General features: G+C 44.4%; 1 protein-coding gene across 2 annotated transcripts in view; it reads left to right on the forward strand.

The window, feature by feature from the left end:
• The window catches only part of LOC146784167 (uncharacterized), a 901426-nt gene that overhangs the window by 629113 nt on the left and 259316 nt on the right, over nucleotides 1-12997 (forward strand). The gene's annotated exons all lie outside the window — the stretch shown is intronic.

The following is a 12997-nucleotide window of genomic DNA, read 5'->3' on the forward strand; positions in this document are numbered from 1 at the left end:
ATGCTACAAGACAATCAACCCTAATGCTACCCCTGTGAGGCGATGATGTTACAAGATGATAGACACTAATGCTACCCCTATGAGGCGATGATGTTACAAAATGATAGACACTAATGCTACCTCTGTGAGGTGATGATGCTACAAGACGATAGACATTAATGCTACCCCTGTGAGGCGATGATGTTACTATATGATAGACACTGATGCTATCCCTGTGAGGTGATGATGTTACAAGATGATAGACACTAATACTACCCCTCTGAGGCGATGAAGCTACAAGATGATAGACCCTAATGCTATCCCTGTGAGGTGATGATGTTACAAGATGATGAACACTAATGCTACCCCTATGAGGCGATAAAGCTACAAGATGATAGACACTAACGATATGCCCATGAGGCGATGATGCTACAAGATGATAGACACTAATGCTACCCATACGAGACGATGATGTTACAAGATGATAGACACTAATGCTATCCGTGTGAGGCGATAATGCTACAAGATGTTAGACACTAATACTATCCTTCTGAGACGATGACGCTACAAGACAATAGACACTAATGATATTCCTGTGAGGCGATGATGCTACAAGATGATAGACACTAAGGCTACACTTGTGAGGCGATGATGCTACAAGATGATATAAACTAATGCTATCCCTGTGAGGTGATGAAACTACTAGATGATAGACTCTAATGCTACCCCTGTGAGGGGATGATGTTACTAGATGATAGACACTTATGCTACCCCTCTGAGGAGATGAAGCTACAAGATGATAGGCACTAATGCTACCCCTGTGAGGGGATGATGTTACAAGATGATAGACACTAATGCTAACCCTATGAGGCGATAAAGCTACAAGATGATAGACACTAACGATAGACCAATGAGGCAATGATGTACAAGATGATAGACACTAATGCTACCCATGTGCTGCGATGATGTTACAAGATGATAGACACTAATGCTATCCGTGTGAGGCGATATTGCTACAAGATGTTAGACACTAATACTATCCCTCTGAGACGATGACGCTACAAGATGATAGACACTAATGCTACCCCTATGAGGTGATGATGATACAAGATGATAGACACTAATGTTATCCGTGTGAGGCAATGATGCAACAAGATGATAAACACTAACGATATCCCTGTGAGGTGATGATGCTACAAGATGATGGGAACTAATGCTACCCCTGTGAGGAGATAATGATACAAGATGATAGACACTAATGCTACCCTTTTGAGGCGATGATGCTACAAGATGATAGAAATGAATGCTATCCCTGTGAAGCGATGATGCTACAAGATGATAGAAACTAATGCTATCCCTGTGAGGAGATGATGCTACAAGATAATAGGCAATAATGCTATCCTTGTGAGGCGATGATGCTACAAGACGGTAGGCACTAATGGTACCTTTGTGAGGTAATGGCGCTACAAGATGATAGACACTGATGCTACCCCTCCGAGGCAATGATGCTACAAGACAATAGACATTAATACTACCCCTGTGAGGCAATGATGCTACAAGACAATCAACCCTAATGCTACCCCTGTGAGGCGATGATGTTACAAGATGATAGACACTAATGCTACCCCTATGAGGCGATGATGTTACAAAATGATAGACACTAATGCTACCTCTGTGAGGTGATGATGCTACAAGACGATAGACATTAATGCTACCCCTGTGAGGCGATGATGTTACTATATGATAGACACTGATGCTATCCCTGTGAGGTGATGATGTTACAAGATGATAGACACTAATACTACCCCTCTGAGGCGATGAAGCTACAAGATGATAGACCCTAATGCTATCCCTGTGAGGTGATGATGTTACAAGATGATGAACACTAATGCTACCCCTATGAGGCGATAAAGCTACAAGATGATAGACACTAACGATATGCCCATGAGGCGATGATGCTACAAGATGATAGACACTAATGCTACCCATACGAGACGATGATGTTACAAGATGATAGACACTAATGCTATCCGTGTGAGGCGATAATGCTACAAGATGTTAGACACTAATACTATCCTTCTGAGACGATGACGCTACAAGACAATAGACACTAATGATATTCCTGTGAGGCGATGATGCTACAAGATGATAGACACTAAGGCTACACTTGTGAGGCGATGATGCTACAAGATGATATAAACTAATGCTATCCCTGTGAGGTGATGATGCTACAAGATGATAGAAACTAATACTATCCCTGTGAGGTGATGATGCTACAAGATGATAGGCATTAGTGCTATCCTTATGAGGCGATGATGCTACAAGATGATAGACACTAATGCTATGCCTGTGAGGCAATGATATTACAAGATGACAGACACTAATGCTATCCCTGTGAGGTGATGACACTAATGCTATTCCTATGAGGTGATGATGCTACAAGATGATAGACCAGGAAGCTATCCCTCTGAAAGTTGAACATGCTACAGGATAATAACAGGGCTACCACTGTGACCGTCATGTTACTAGATTATACAGGGGAGCAATCAATCCCTGTGGTATAGGACTATCCTATATTATGTTAATTTATTTGTACAGCACACTGCTACTCACAGGGTGTCCTTGCACTAAATTAGATATTATCAGCAGTGTTCCACTTCCAGAATTAAGGTTGTATAAATTACAGCATTGAGGGATTTCCTCACGGCAATGTGTTCGGATGTATGTCTCAATGTACCTAGTAGCGCAATCCAATTATTGTCTCCTTGCACTGAAAAAGCTTGACTGCCTGATCGTCCCTCCTTCCTATATGGGACAATGACTAGCCTTCCTCCCAAGGGCAAATGCACAGCTGTGTTGAGCTTGTACTGCTGAATCATTTCCTGTAAGTATAATTGTTAGCTTTGATAAAAAGTTCATTCTGTACTGTAGTACAAAGGCTTTTTTAATAATATTCTCTTATCTACCATTAGCTCATGGAGTTTGACCCGATAAGGCGAGATAGGAGTACTTCACTGGAACCTAAATGTGACCGGGGCTGATAGGTTCTATATCAGTCGTAGCTTATGAGTAATACTGTTTGCGGATCCCAGCAAAAGTTTATTGTAATTGTCTAATCTTGCTGGTACCATTGCATTTAGAGGCAACTCTCTGCAATACTGTGGAAGAAGTGGGCATATTTTACTCATGAGGAAAACACATATAGAAACCACTATGCTCACATGTGGCTCAAAACTCAGGGCATCGTCTTTTATCCTGTGACATCACTATGTGTCACACCAATGGTCCTGGTGTCCTGCAACCTCCCTTCACCTCACAGGGATTCCTCTGCTGTCTTTCTGTCTGCATGTACATCAGTGTCTGTCAAACACCGCATCTGCGGTCTACCATTCGGTGTCATCACTTCCTCTCAGGGAGACAGCTTTATATTTGGTCTCTCTGTAAACATTGCAGTACCAGCAAGCAAGATGTAAAATTAACCCACCCTCAGAGGGATATCTCCACCCTCCCTATTCTCTCACATCACCACCTCACGCAAAAATAGCTCACTGTCTAGCTTCGCGTAAAATCACCACTCTAAAAGAAACACTCAAGAAAAAAACACACTCTTAGCCCTTTTTGGAAGTCTCAAATATTGAATTTTCAACATCTCCTTAAGTGTACGCAGCTGTTGCCCGTGTGATGTTCTTTGGAAGTTTATTCCACCGTGTTGCTGCCTGATCCGGGAAGAGTTTGCTTTTTGCACAGGTCTACCCATTTTTGCAAGGGCCAGACGGTCCTGCCTGTTGATACTAACCGGCTGATTTGAAGATGCGATTCGTGTTGCCCTTCGCATGTGAAGGGGCGTGACCATGCAAGCATGTCTGAAACAGCCGTAATGCTGTAAAGGCTTCGCGCTTCTTTACCCGCACCCAGACATGTTCTCTCGACAGGTTTGATGTGGGCTCTTCAAAGAGCAGTTACGATGACAGCTGATCAGTGTATCAACACTTGAAAACTACAGACGGGATCGCCGCTTACAGCCTGTTTTACCAACAGCCGTAGTTTATTTTCACGCTTTTAATAGATCAAAGTTCTTCAGAAAGTACCTCTCTAAGTCTTTGTTAGTAGGAAAATCAGACTGTTTGATTGAGCTTAGCCTGTGTATAAATGAAAGAGTATAACTTATGTCCAGTATTTCTACTCTTGTTTTCTTTTATATATGCACATATGTTCTACTTATCTAAAATTCCCACCAATTTTTCTTCACTCGGTTTGATTGAAAAAAGAATCGATTTACTTATTCACATTGAATTGAATTTCATACACGTTTTGTTAGCTTTAGTATAGCTTGCAAAGTCCTAAGCCCTTATTACAAGTGTGCTGGTAAGGGTGAGGTTTTCAGCGCACCGGTAACTACTGAGATCACGATTGCGGTATTTTCCAGGTGCGGTAAACACTTCCTATCCACAGTAACCACATTACATTCAGAATTTGTGCTCTTATGTGGAATGATGCATGCATTGCAATTTACTGCACATTTTAACCCTAGGTAAATATGCATTTTTTGGCAGGTTTAACCTGTTGAAATATACTAGGAGAAAAGTACGGGGACATGCAGTTTATCGCAGAGCTCAGAATTCCAATGCTTGCGCTAATGGGTTTGCTCAGCAATCTGAAATTACAAGCTCACTTGTAATCAGGGCCTTGATGTACTCATGGAACACTCCAAGAGTATACATCTATTACAGGTATAGAGGAGAGACCATAGAAAGGATCACAGTGCTGTGTTTTGTTGTTTTCTTGGATAGCATTTGGGCTGCTCCAAATTGCAGGGAATAGGAGCGAGAAGGTGATACATAAGATATAAATGGGTGAGAAAGAAGTATGTGATGTCCTTCAGGTGCTCGATCCGAATTGAGTGAAAATGTTTCCAAGCATTCTGAATTACTTTTAAAGTGCTCACTTTATGGGAACTTCACAAGTGCCAAGTGCCTTAGTCTATCTAACAGAAGCCATATCAGGCTACTGGAGGCGCGCGTCTGCCTGTAGTTTTAGAGTCAGATTACACATTAAACAAATTGGAAATCTATTTTTAGGATATTACACCTCTAATGAAACACTAAAGCAGATTGGTGGATGGGCAGCAGGCTACACTGTTGGGTAGTGCATGGTTGGAAAACTGTGCGATTGCAATCTGGTCTATGTGTGAAGGGTTTTGTGGGTCATGATCAACCAACGCGGTGCTCTTATCTTGATTTAGGTTACTGTGTCTAAGCTGCTAATCGTGCAGTTGATGCAAAAGAAATGCGGGATAGAAAACAATCACTTTTATATTTAGTGGCATCTAGCTAAAATGGTGTGAGCTATTACTATGGCCTAAGCCTACATGAGAATAGTTTTGGGGTCATATGTCATGAGTAGTGGCATCCACACTCCTTGCATCACCGGACTGGTGTAACAAAAGCGGGAGTGGTGCTTCTTGCTGGAAAACAAGCACTTTTTATTTAGTGACACCTAGCTAAAATGGTGTGAGCTATCACTATGTCCTAAGCCTACATAAGAATAGTTTTGGGTCATAGTAGTGGCGTCCACTCTACTTGCACCGGCGTACTGGCGTAACAAAAGCGTAACAAAAGCGGGAGTGGTGCTATTTGCTAGCATTCCCCGCACCCCCCCCCCCCACACTCCCAGGGCCGGTCGAGCAGCAATCTGCCAGGGCTGGTTGCTGTTCCAAGTCCGACCATGTCGCCTTGTCTTGCTGTGATCATCTAGCCATACTAATGCCTCGAGGCGTATCTGACGTGGGCTAGCAAGCTGATCAACATGAAAAACCCACACCTGTGAAAGTAATTACAGCATTGCAAGGGAGTTAGTTCCTTTACAAGTCCAGACAGCGCTGCACTTTCATTATAATTTCATCAAGCCCTTTTCAAAACAGTAGGCATAAATAGCATCAATGCAACTCTGGTGCTCTATAAAGAACAATGTTGACCATGAAGCAGGGGCTCACATCCCGATGCAAGGACTGGCAGGAGAGCCCACTGAAAAAGGAATCAGGTTCTGACCATTCCTTCACCCATTCACTGTCTAATCAACAATTTAATGCTACCAAGGGGAGGTGGGGCGGGGGTGGTTGAGGTGTTGTTAGGTCTCGCCTAGCGACGCAGCTTATGCGCTGATCACTTTGGGGAGATCTATTGTTGTCGATTTCTGTTGCGAAGAGGGACAGGACATGTGCACGCGTACAGAGGACAAGATATGTGCACTCGTACGGCTCGTGGCAGTAGCAAAAGGGACAGCAGATGTGCACGCATGCGTCCTGCTCGCTCTCTCCCTCCCTCCCTCCCTGTCTCTCAATGTGCACGCATACGTGAAATTGTATACAATGACAGTGAACACTTTCTACTCTCAATGGTGGGTACCTCGTCCTACGATGAGCTTCCCCCAGAAATGTCTGTTATTACAACAAATACCACAGATTACAATTACAATTCACACTCATGCTGGTCTTCCTATGATATCACCTGCTTGCATCACTCATGACTTCAAACCACTAACAAAATACATACCTACGAATGTCCTGATTGTAAATTCTCACTCTAGAAACTTTTATCACCAATGTACTCTCCATTCCCAGAACTAGAATTTGCAGATCAAATCACAGATCAATATGCACAAACAACTTTATATGCATTCACTTCCCGATATCTAATATGACGCATGACACACTTCCTACCAGAGGTGCCAACACAAAACTGAAGGAGGAACCCACGTCTACAGCCTCGGTGCATGTTGTGGTAGCCTGCTTGACCCCCCGCTTCCATGGATGACCTGTCTGTCACTCACTCTCTGGCACAATGCGGTCTGATCCGGCGCGTGAAGGCAACAGGAGGGGTGGCCTGGGAACAGCCTCCCCTGCATTGCGTGTGCGGTGGAACTTGTGCCGCGAGCCCCCCCGGTGAGCTGGAAGTCACATGCTGAACTCGCGGCAAGGGAGCCCCCTCACTACCCAGGTCAGTTAGCTGAATACTATTTAATGAAGTAATCGTTACAGTGCACGTGTTATTAAAATGAGGTAGCAGAAAAGAATTTCAACCATTTAAAAAAAGTTCTTTTTAGTTCAGCTGGGTTGTAGAATTGAACAAAGTACATATTTCGAGAGAGATTTGTGCATCTGAAAAGAGGATGCGGCATTACGGCCACAGCTGCAGACCTTGGAGCCGGGAAACCAGGTTGGAGTCTTGGCCGCGTAGCGCTGGGGGTCCGCACCGTACCTACGGGGGTGGGGGTACACGCCGTATATACACGGGTGGGGGTACGCGCCGTACATACATGGGTGGGGGTATGCGCCGTACATACACGGGTGGGGGTATGCGCCGTACCGACGGGGGGCTGGGGGGGTACGGCATGTCCTTCCGTGGGGGGCTGGGGGGGGCGGCGGGTACCGGTCCCCCTATTCCACTCGCATCGAGGCGTACTTCGCTTTTCCGGCACTTTTTGGGTGCCGTAACAATATTGCCGTCCGGACTGCTGTCGGTACGAATCATACTTGCTGGGACGTTAAAACATGCCTAACTCCATCCGGACGTCACGTCCACGGTGTCCCGGATCACATTCGTATGTATTTTGCAGTCGGTCGGTGTTTTTTCCGACTCGTACGGAAATGGTGTTTCCGTGCGAATCGTACTTGCAAGTTTGTATGGTGTTTTTACCGGGTACGAGTCGGACGGAGAAAACGCTCCTACCGACGGTTCGTACCCGGTTTTTCCAGGATCGGAATCGGCCCCTTAGTGTCCCCAGCCACCCCGCGTGTCCATATGCAATGTAACTTGTGCCCTCCTTTTTGAGGCTGTACCGGGCATGAATCAGCTTAATTTCCAGTAGCCCGCCAACCCTGACAGTAAAGCATTCCTCATTCGGACACGAAGCACCACACTGTAACACACAGCTTACTGTTTGCAGCCCAGTGACTGGCATTGTTGGCGTTCGAGGTCAGTCAATATCTGGTTACCAGCGGCTGTCAGGGACTTCTTGAGCTTCCTCTTTGTCCGCCTCCGCGGGTGACGGAAAGCTCTTGCCCCCTCTTGTGAAATGTTAGTTTGTTGTGTAGGCCAGAAACGCCCCTTACTTTAGCAGGCCTGAAACCCCACACTGTTACTGCCTCTTGAAAATTGCTGTTACTAGTGTTCCATTTATACGCATTTGGAGGTAATAGCAAACGCCAACCCCTAGGTTGCTGCTTGCAGCCCGTTTGGCTTAACCTTGGAATTAACCTTTCGGATTAATGATCAAACTTCCCAAGCAGCGACCACTACAGTAAACACACTAAACAGCCCTCGTTTGTTTCTGTACGCCTCCCTTGCCTAATTTCCATCATAAAGGAATGTGCACAAGTACTCTGGAAACTTGGTCAATGCTTTCCTGCCATTTGGGCTAGGGAAGGGGGCAATCCACAACCCTGTACCAGGTTGTCATACCAGCCCCCCCCCTCCACACCTACACATACACTGCATGGACAGAGAGCGCAAAGTGGAAAGCGAGACCCTCATCAATACATGGCAGGTTTGAGATGTTAGTCACTCAATTTGATAAATTGGGGAAATCTGATGGATTTAGCAACATATTACTCCTCATGTACTGCCCTTTTCGCATCTCTTTTCTTTCTCAATACTGCTTTCTTCAGCCTGCTCGTTCCTTCTCTTGATCCCTACCTTCCTATTCTCTAACTACATCTCAATGATTACCCTCTCCCCTCCTTTCTTATGCCCCCGTCCAAGTTACTTCTGTTGTCCTTCCACCTCTCTTATTACTTCAATCTTCCTTCTCTCCTTTTTTCTTTGCCAGTCGCCTTTTCATTGGTCATCTCCCTGTCATTCCTTATTTCCTGAGTAATCCTGTCTCTGCCTTTGCTTTCTTCATCTTTGCTCCTTCTCCTTTTTTTCTTGCCCCTTTTTAGGTCAAGTCTGAGCAGCACATGTGCTGCTCTGCGAGGCATGGTGTATTGAGGTACGGACTTGAAGCTCCGTCGATATTTATCATTGGCTTGTGTCATTGTCCACTGTATACTGTGGCTTTTCCTTGGGTAAAGGCTTAGTAGTCCCTCCTTAGTACTGCCTGGTTTCATTTTGTAACCTCCCATGGCGACACCCCCTGTTACGTGTGTTTTTGCTCGGTAGGTTTTAATTACAGCCTCCGAGCACAATGTTCTCAAATAGGGTTGTCCTACCTGCTTTTGCAGGCAGGACACGCTCTCTACTAACGCTTTTAGAAAAAATCATAGTTCGCATTTGCAATGCAATAGGTCTCTCATTTGCAAGAGTTTAAGCTATTGGCCTTGTAAATGACAATGCCTTTGATTTATCTCCTTTAAAAACAAAACCTAAATAAAAGGCATTGTCATTTACAATGCCAATAGCTCAAATTCTCTCAAATGCGAGACCTATTGCATTGCAAATGCTTGTTTTTTTTGGGGTATAAAAATTTACTGTGACTACCTCAGTCTACCTTTTGATGAGCCTCACATCTGCTCTGATGTGTGGCAGGGCGGTGCTCTGTGCTGCCACAAAATGTGAGCCCCTCAAATTATAAATGCCCATGTATTCCCCTGATTCTGTGGACTGGTTAACTGTGTAGCGCTAGGAACAGTTTAAGAAGAAGGTAGGTAACATCCTGTGGGTTCTCTAAGCTCACTGCTATGTCCAAGGTCTAGATAGATGCTTTATGCATATGCCTGTGGTGGTCTGGAGATTGTGCCCCTCTCAGGTGAATGTTTGTCTTCTTTGGGAATTATCTTCAGAGTTATGCATTATTCGCTACAGAAAGTGACTCATTCTTTGAGGTCAACCGACATCCGTAACATTTTGAAGGGCCATGGCACATCTGAGCTGCAGCACTTTCACACTGTGCAGGCTAGACATATTTGTGCATTATAATCACTACTTTGAATTTTGGCGAGAGACAATTTATTTTCGCGTGCGAAATTTGCTGAATTTTACATTTCTCATATATTTTCCCAAAATTACGCATTTTACATAGTTTCTACCTGGGTGCACATCTCACTTTAAAAATCTCTCCAGACTTTTATTTACCTAAGGTGCACACAAGATACGACAAATCATATTCTGGTACAAAAAGTTTAATTTGGCAAAATATTCTATGAACGTCCTGAAATTTCGTGAGAAAAATGTAGCCTTTCACCCAGTACAGACTGTAAATGTTTGGTAAGTGATTCCTCCAATTAATGAAAGGGGGCAATGCCAAGCAATTGCCAGATTGTGCACTGTACCCAGTGCCAATCAATAAGAAAAATAACAACTTGGCTTTATAAGTAGCATTCATGACAGGCCTGAACATTGAGCCAAATTCTAGCAATTAGAGCGACACTGGCATAGATGATCAGTGCCCTGGCGTATCTAGGTGGCACCCCATGCTGGCTGTAACACTGTGAATCCTCTTGCAATAATTGTTTTTACAAACAATTATTTGAAAGGGCTGTTACGTGCCACTGATTCTATGACTGTTCATTATATCTTCTGGCAGGGAACTGCAAACTGGTGTCATTTCTCCTGGCATAGAACTCGCTAGGGACTCTAGTGGAGTGAACTGCTTCAGCTATGCACTGCTACTGATACAGCACAAACACAGGGTTTGCCTGCTGTGCTTCCAGTGTTTTAATACGGTGCACTTTTTTATGGTGAACTTTCATTGAAGCAGAGCAGAAATAAAGCTTCTCAGAACTTTGGCAAATCATAAAGCATTGGAATATTTCATTAGTTACACTTCAGATCAGTCACTAAAAGTTAATTGGCAGCAGAGTTAGCCCTCACATTAAAGATGTTGGGACGGTGGCAGCTCTCACATCACCACAACATAGCTGTAATTTCTTTGGCAGCTTCTACACACTGCAACATTTAAGCAGATATTGACATACTAGTATCTAAGTTGCCCCAGTAATGTTTGCTATAAAACGTACTAATTTTCTTGTGGGTGGAGAGACTCTAAACTAGGGGTGGGCGTGAACTGGCAACATTTTAGCCACTCCATGTTACTCTTTATGCCAAATTCTGTCAATCACAGCGTGGCGGAATTTTTCTCCTGCGAGACACCAGAATATGTGAGCTGGTGAGCACAAGTGAGATTTGGTGTCCTCTAGCGCGATTTTCTAATGCGGGCATTCGCGAGCAGTTGCGGTCTACTTGAGTGGCAGGAAAATCAACTCAAATGGCTGCACACTCTAATGCACTGCATGTTGCTGTTTGTGCTGATTTGCAGCACTGCTCACGCTACCTGTGCTAAATTGCCCTTGGCGTTTTACTGTAACTCTGCAAGTTCCACCCACCCCTACTCCAAACCGCCCTGTAGAGGTTCTGGCTCACTTTGCAAATTCCTAAGTATTGAAATGTTATTATAACACGTGCTCTCTCAGACCTGCCTCTAAAATGTATGTCCTATTGCCAGTTTATTTAGAAAATGTAGCTGTAAAATATGCCGATTGGCATTCTTTTTCTCTAAGTTTCATAGGGAGACATTGTATTTTTCCCAAGCAGTTTTAACTGGTGATAATACTGAACAGGATGGAATGAAGCTGAGAGTGTTGTGTTATGGAGAAGATAAGGCTTATCGGAGGAGAGAAAACACACCTGCTCCATGAACAAAAATTCCAGATTCCACAATGTCTGTTCTTCACTGCTGGCTGCTGAGTGATTGGATGTGTTGAGTTTTGGAATGTTCAAAGAGGACACATGGAACTTATTTAAAGACACCCAACCTACCCTCTCTCGGATTTTGCACATATGAGAAAGGCAACCAATTTGTGCAGATATCAATTCATTGTGTTGATTGATTCCAACAGCCTGGCCCTTTCTGTGGTAAAACTATAGTTGCCCCTAATTGAACTAAAGTCAGGAGGCAACCCTCCTGACACCACACTTGCTAACTCTTCGGGTGTGAGGTCAGTCTTAGAAATTGCTTTGCTATATGCAGTCTTGTGAATTCACACAGTGTGGCCCCATCAGCAACAGTAACTTTAGAAGTGCAGTTCGGGAATAGCAATGAAATCAAACTTTTGTGGGTGATTGCATGTCAGTCTGTAAAACCATCACTGAGGTCTCCCTAAACCCATCCTTGCTCCTCCCTAAACCCCTCCCAATTAGCTGTAAGTATGCCCTTTTTCCATCCACACCCCAGGGCCCTCCCACATTTACTATTAAGTAGTAATCTTACATATGCGAACATCTCCCTATAGAAAAGGCAGGAGAGGTGGAGATTAACACTTATAGGTTTTTGATAGCATTTTGTAGTACTTTGGTAGTACTATATAAAATGCAGTTTGTGAATAGGCACCTACATTTGCTATTCCCTAATATCAGAGTAGAGGAATTCTCTGGAGGAAAATTAGAAACTTAGATCCATTTCTCTATGGGAGCTTGTGCGGCGGTCGGAAATTGGCTGCAGCACAAGCTCCCCTAGAGAAATGGTAGTTTCTGTAAATCCCTGCACAGTGTGGCACGGTGCCTGCCACACTGTGCAGGGATTTACAGGTCCACAACCGGAGGGTTGGGAGAGAAGGGGGCTCTGCTAGGGGCCAACAAAGTTGCTTTCCGACAGCCTTTCCATGTCAGAAAGGCCAACATGGAAAGGCTGTCGGAGACCAACATCATAATCTTGACGATGGAAACGCGGCCCATAAGGGATAATGTGAAGGTTTCCGACTGGCCGACGGGCTCCTTGAGCCCATCAGAAGCCAGTTGGATTGACCAGCCGGTCTACAGTCCAACCACCGACATTGTGATTTGGCAGTCGGATTGTGTAACCTACCAAGTCAGTCAGTAAGCCTCCGACGAGCGGCCAAAGGCTTACCGACTGACATTGTAATAGGTCCCTAAAAGTTTACCTGTACTCACCCTCTGGTAACTTGACACCAAGCAGTCAGGCTAAAAGGCAATGTGTAAAGTATTTGTGCGCACGCACACACACACACAGTAACACAGTGAAAACACCACAAAGCCCCCCACGCCATTTAGAAAAATTGCCAATA

This window comes from Triturus cristatus, chromosome 11 (assembly GCF_964204655.1).
Source record: "Triturus cristatus chromosome 11, aTriCri1.1, whole genome shotgun sequence".
Lineage (NCBI taxonomy): Eukaryota > Metazoa > Chordata > Amphibia > Caudata > Salamandridae > Triturus > Triturus cristatus.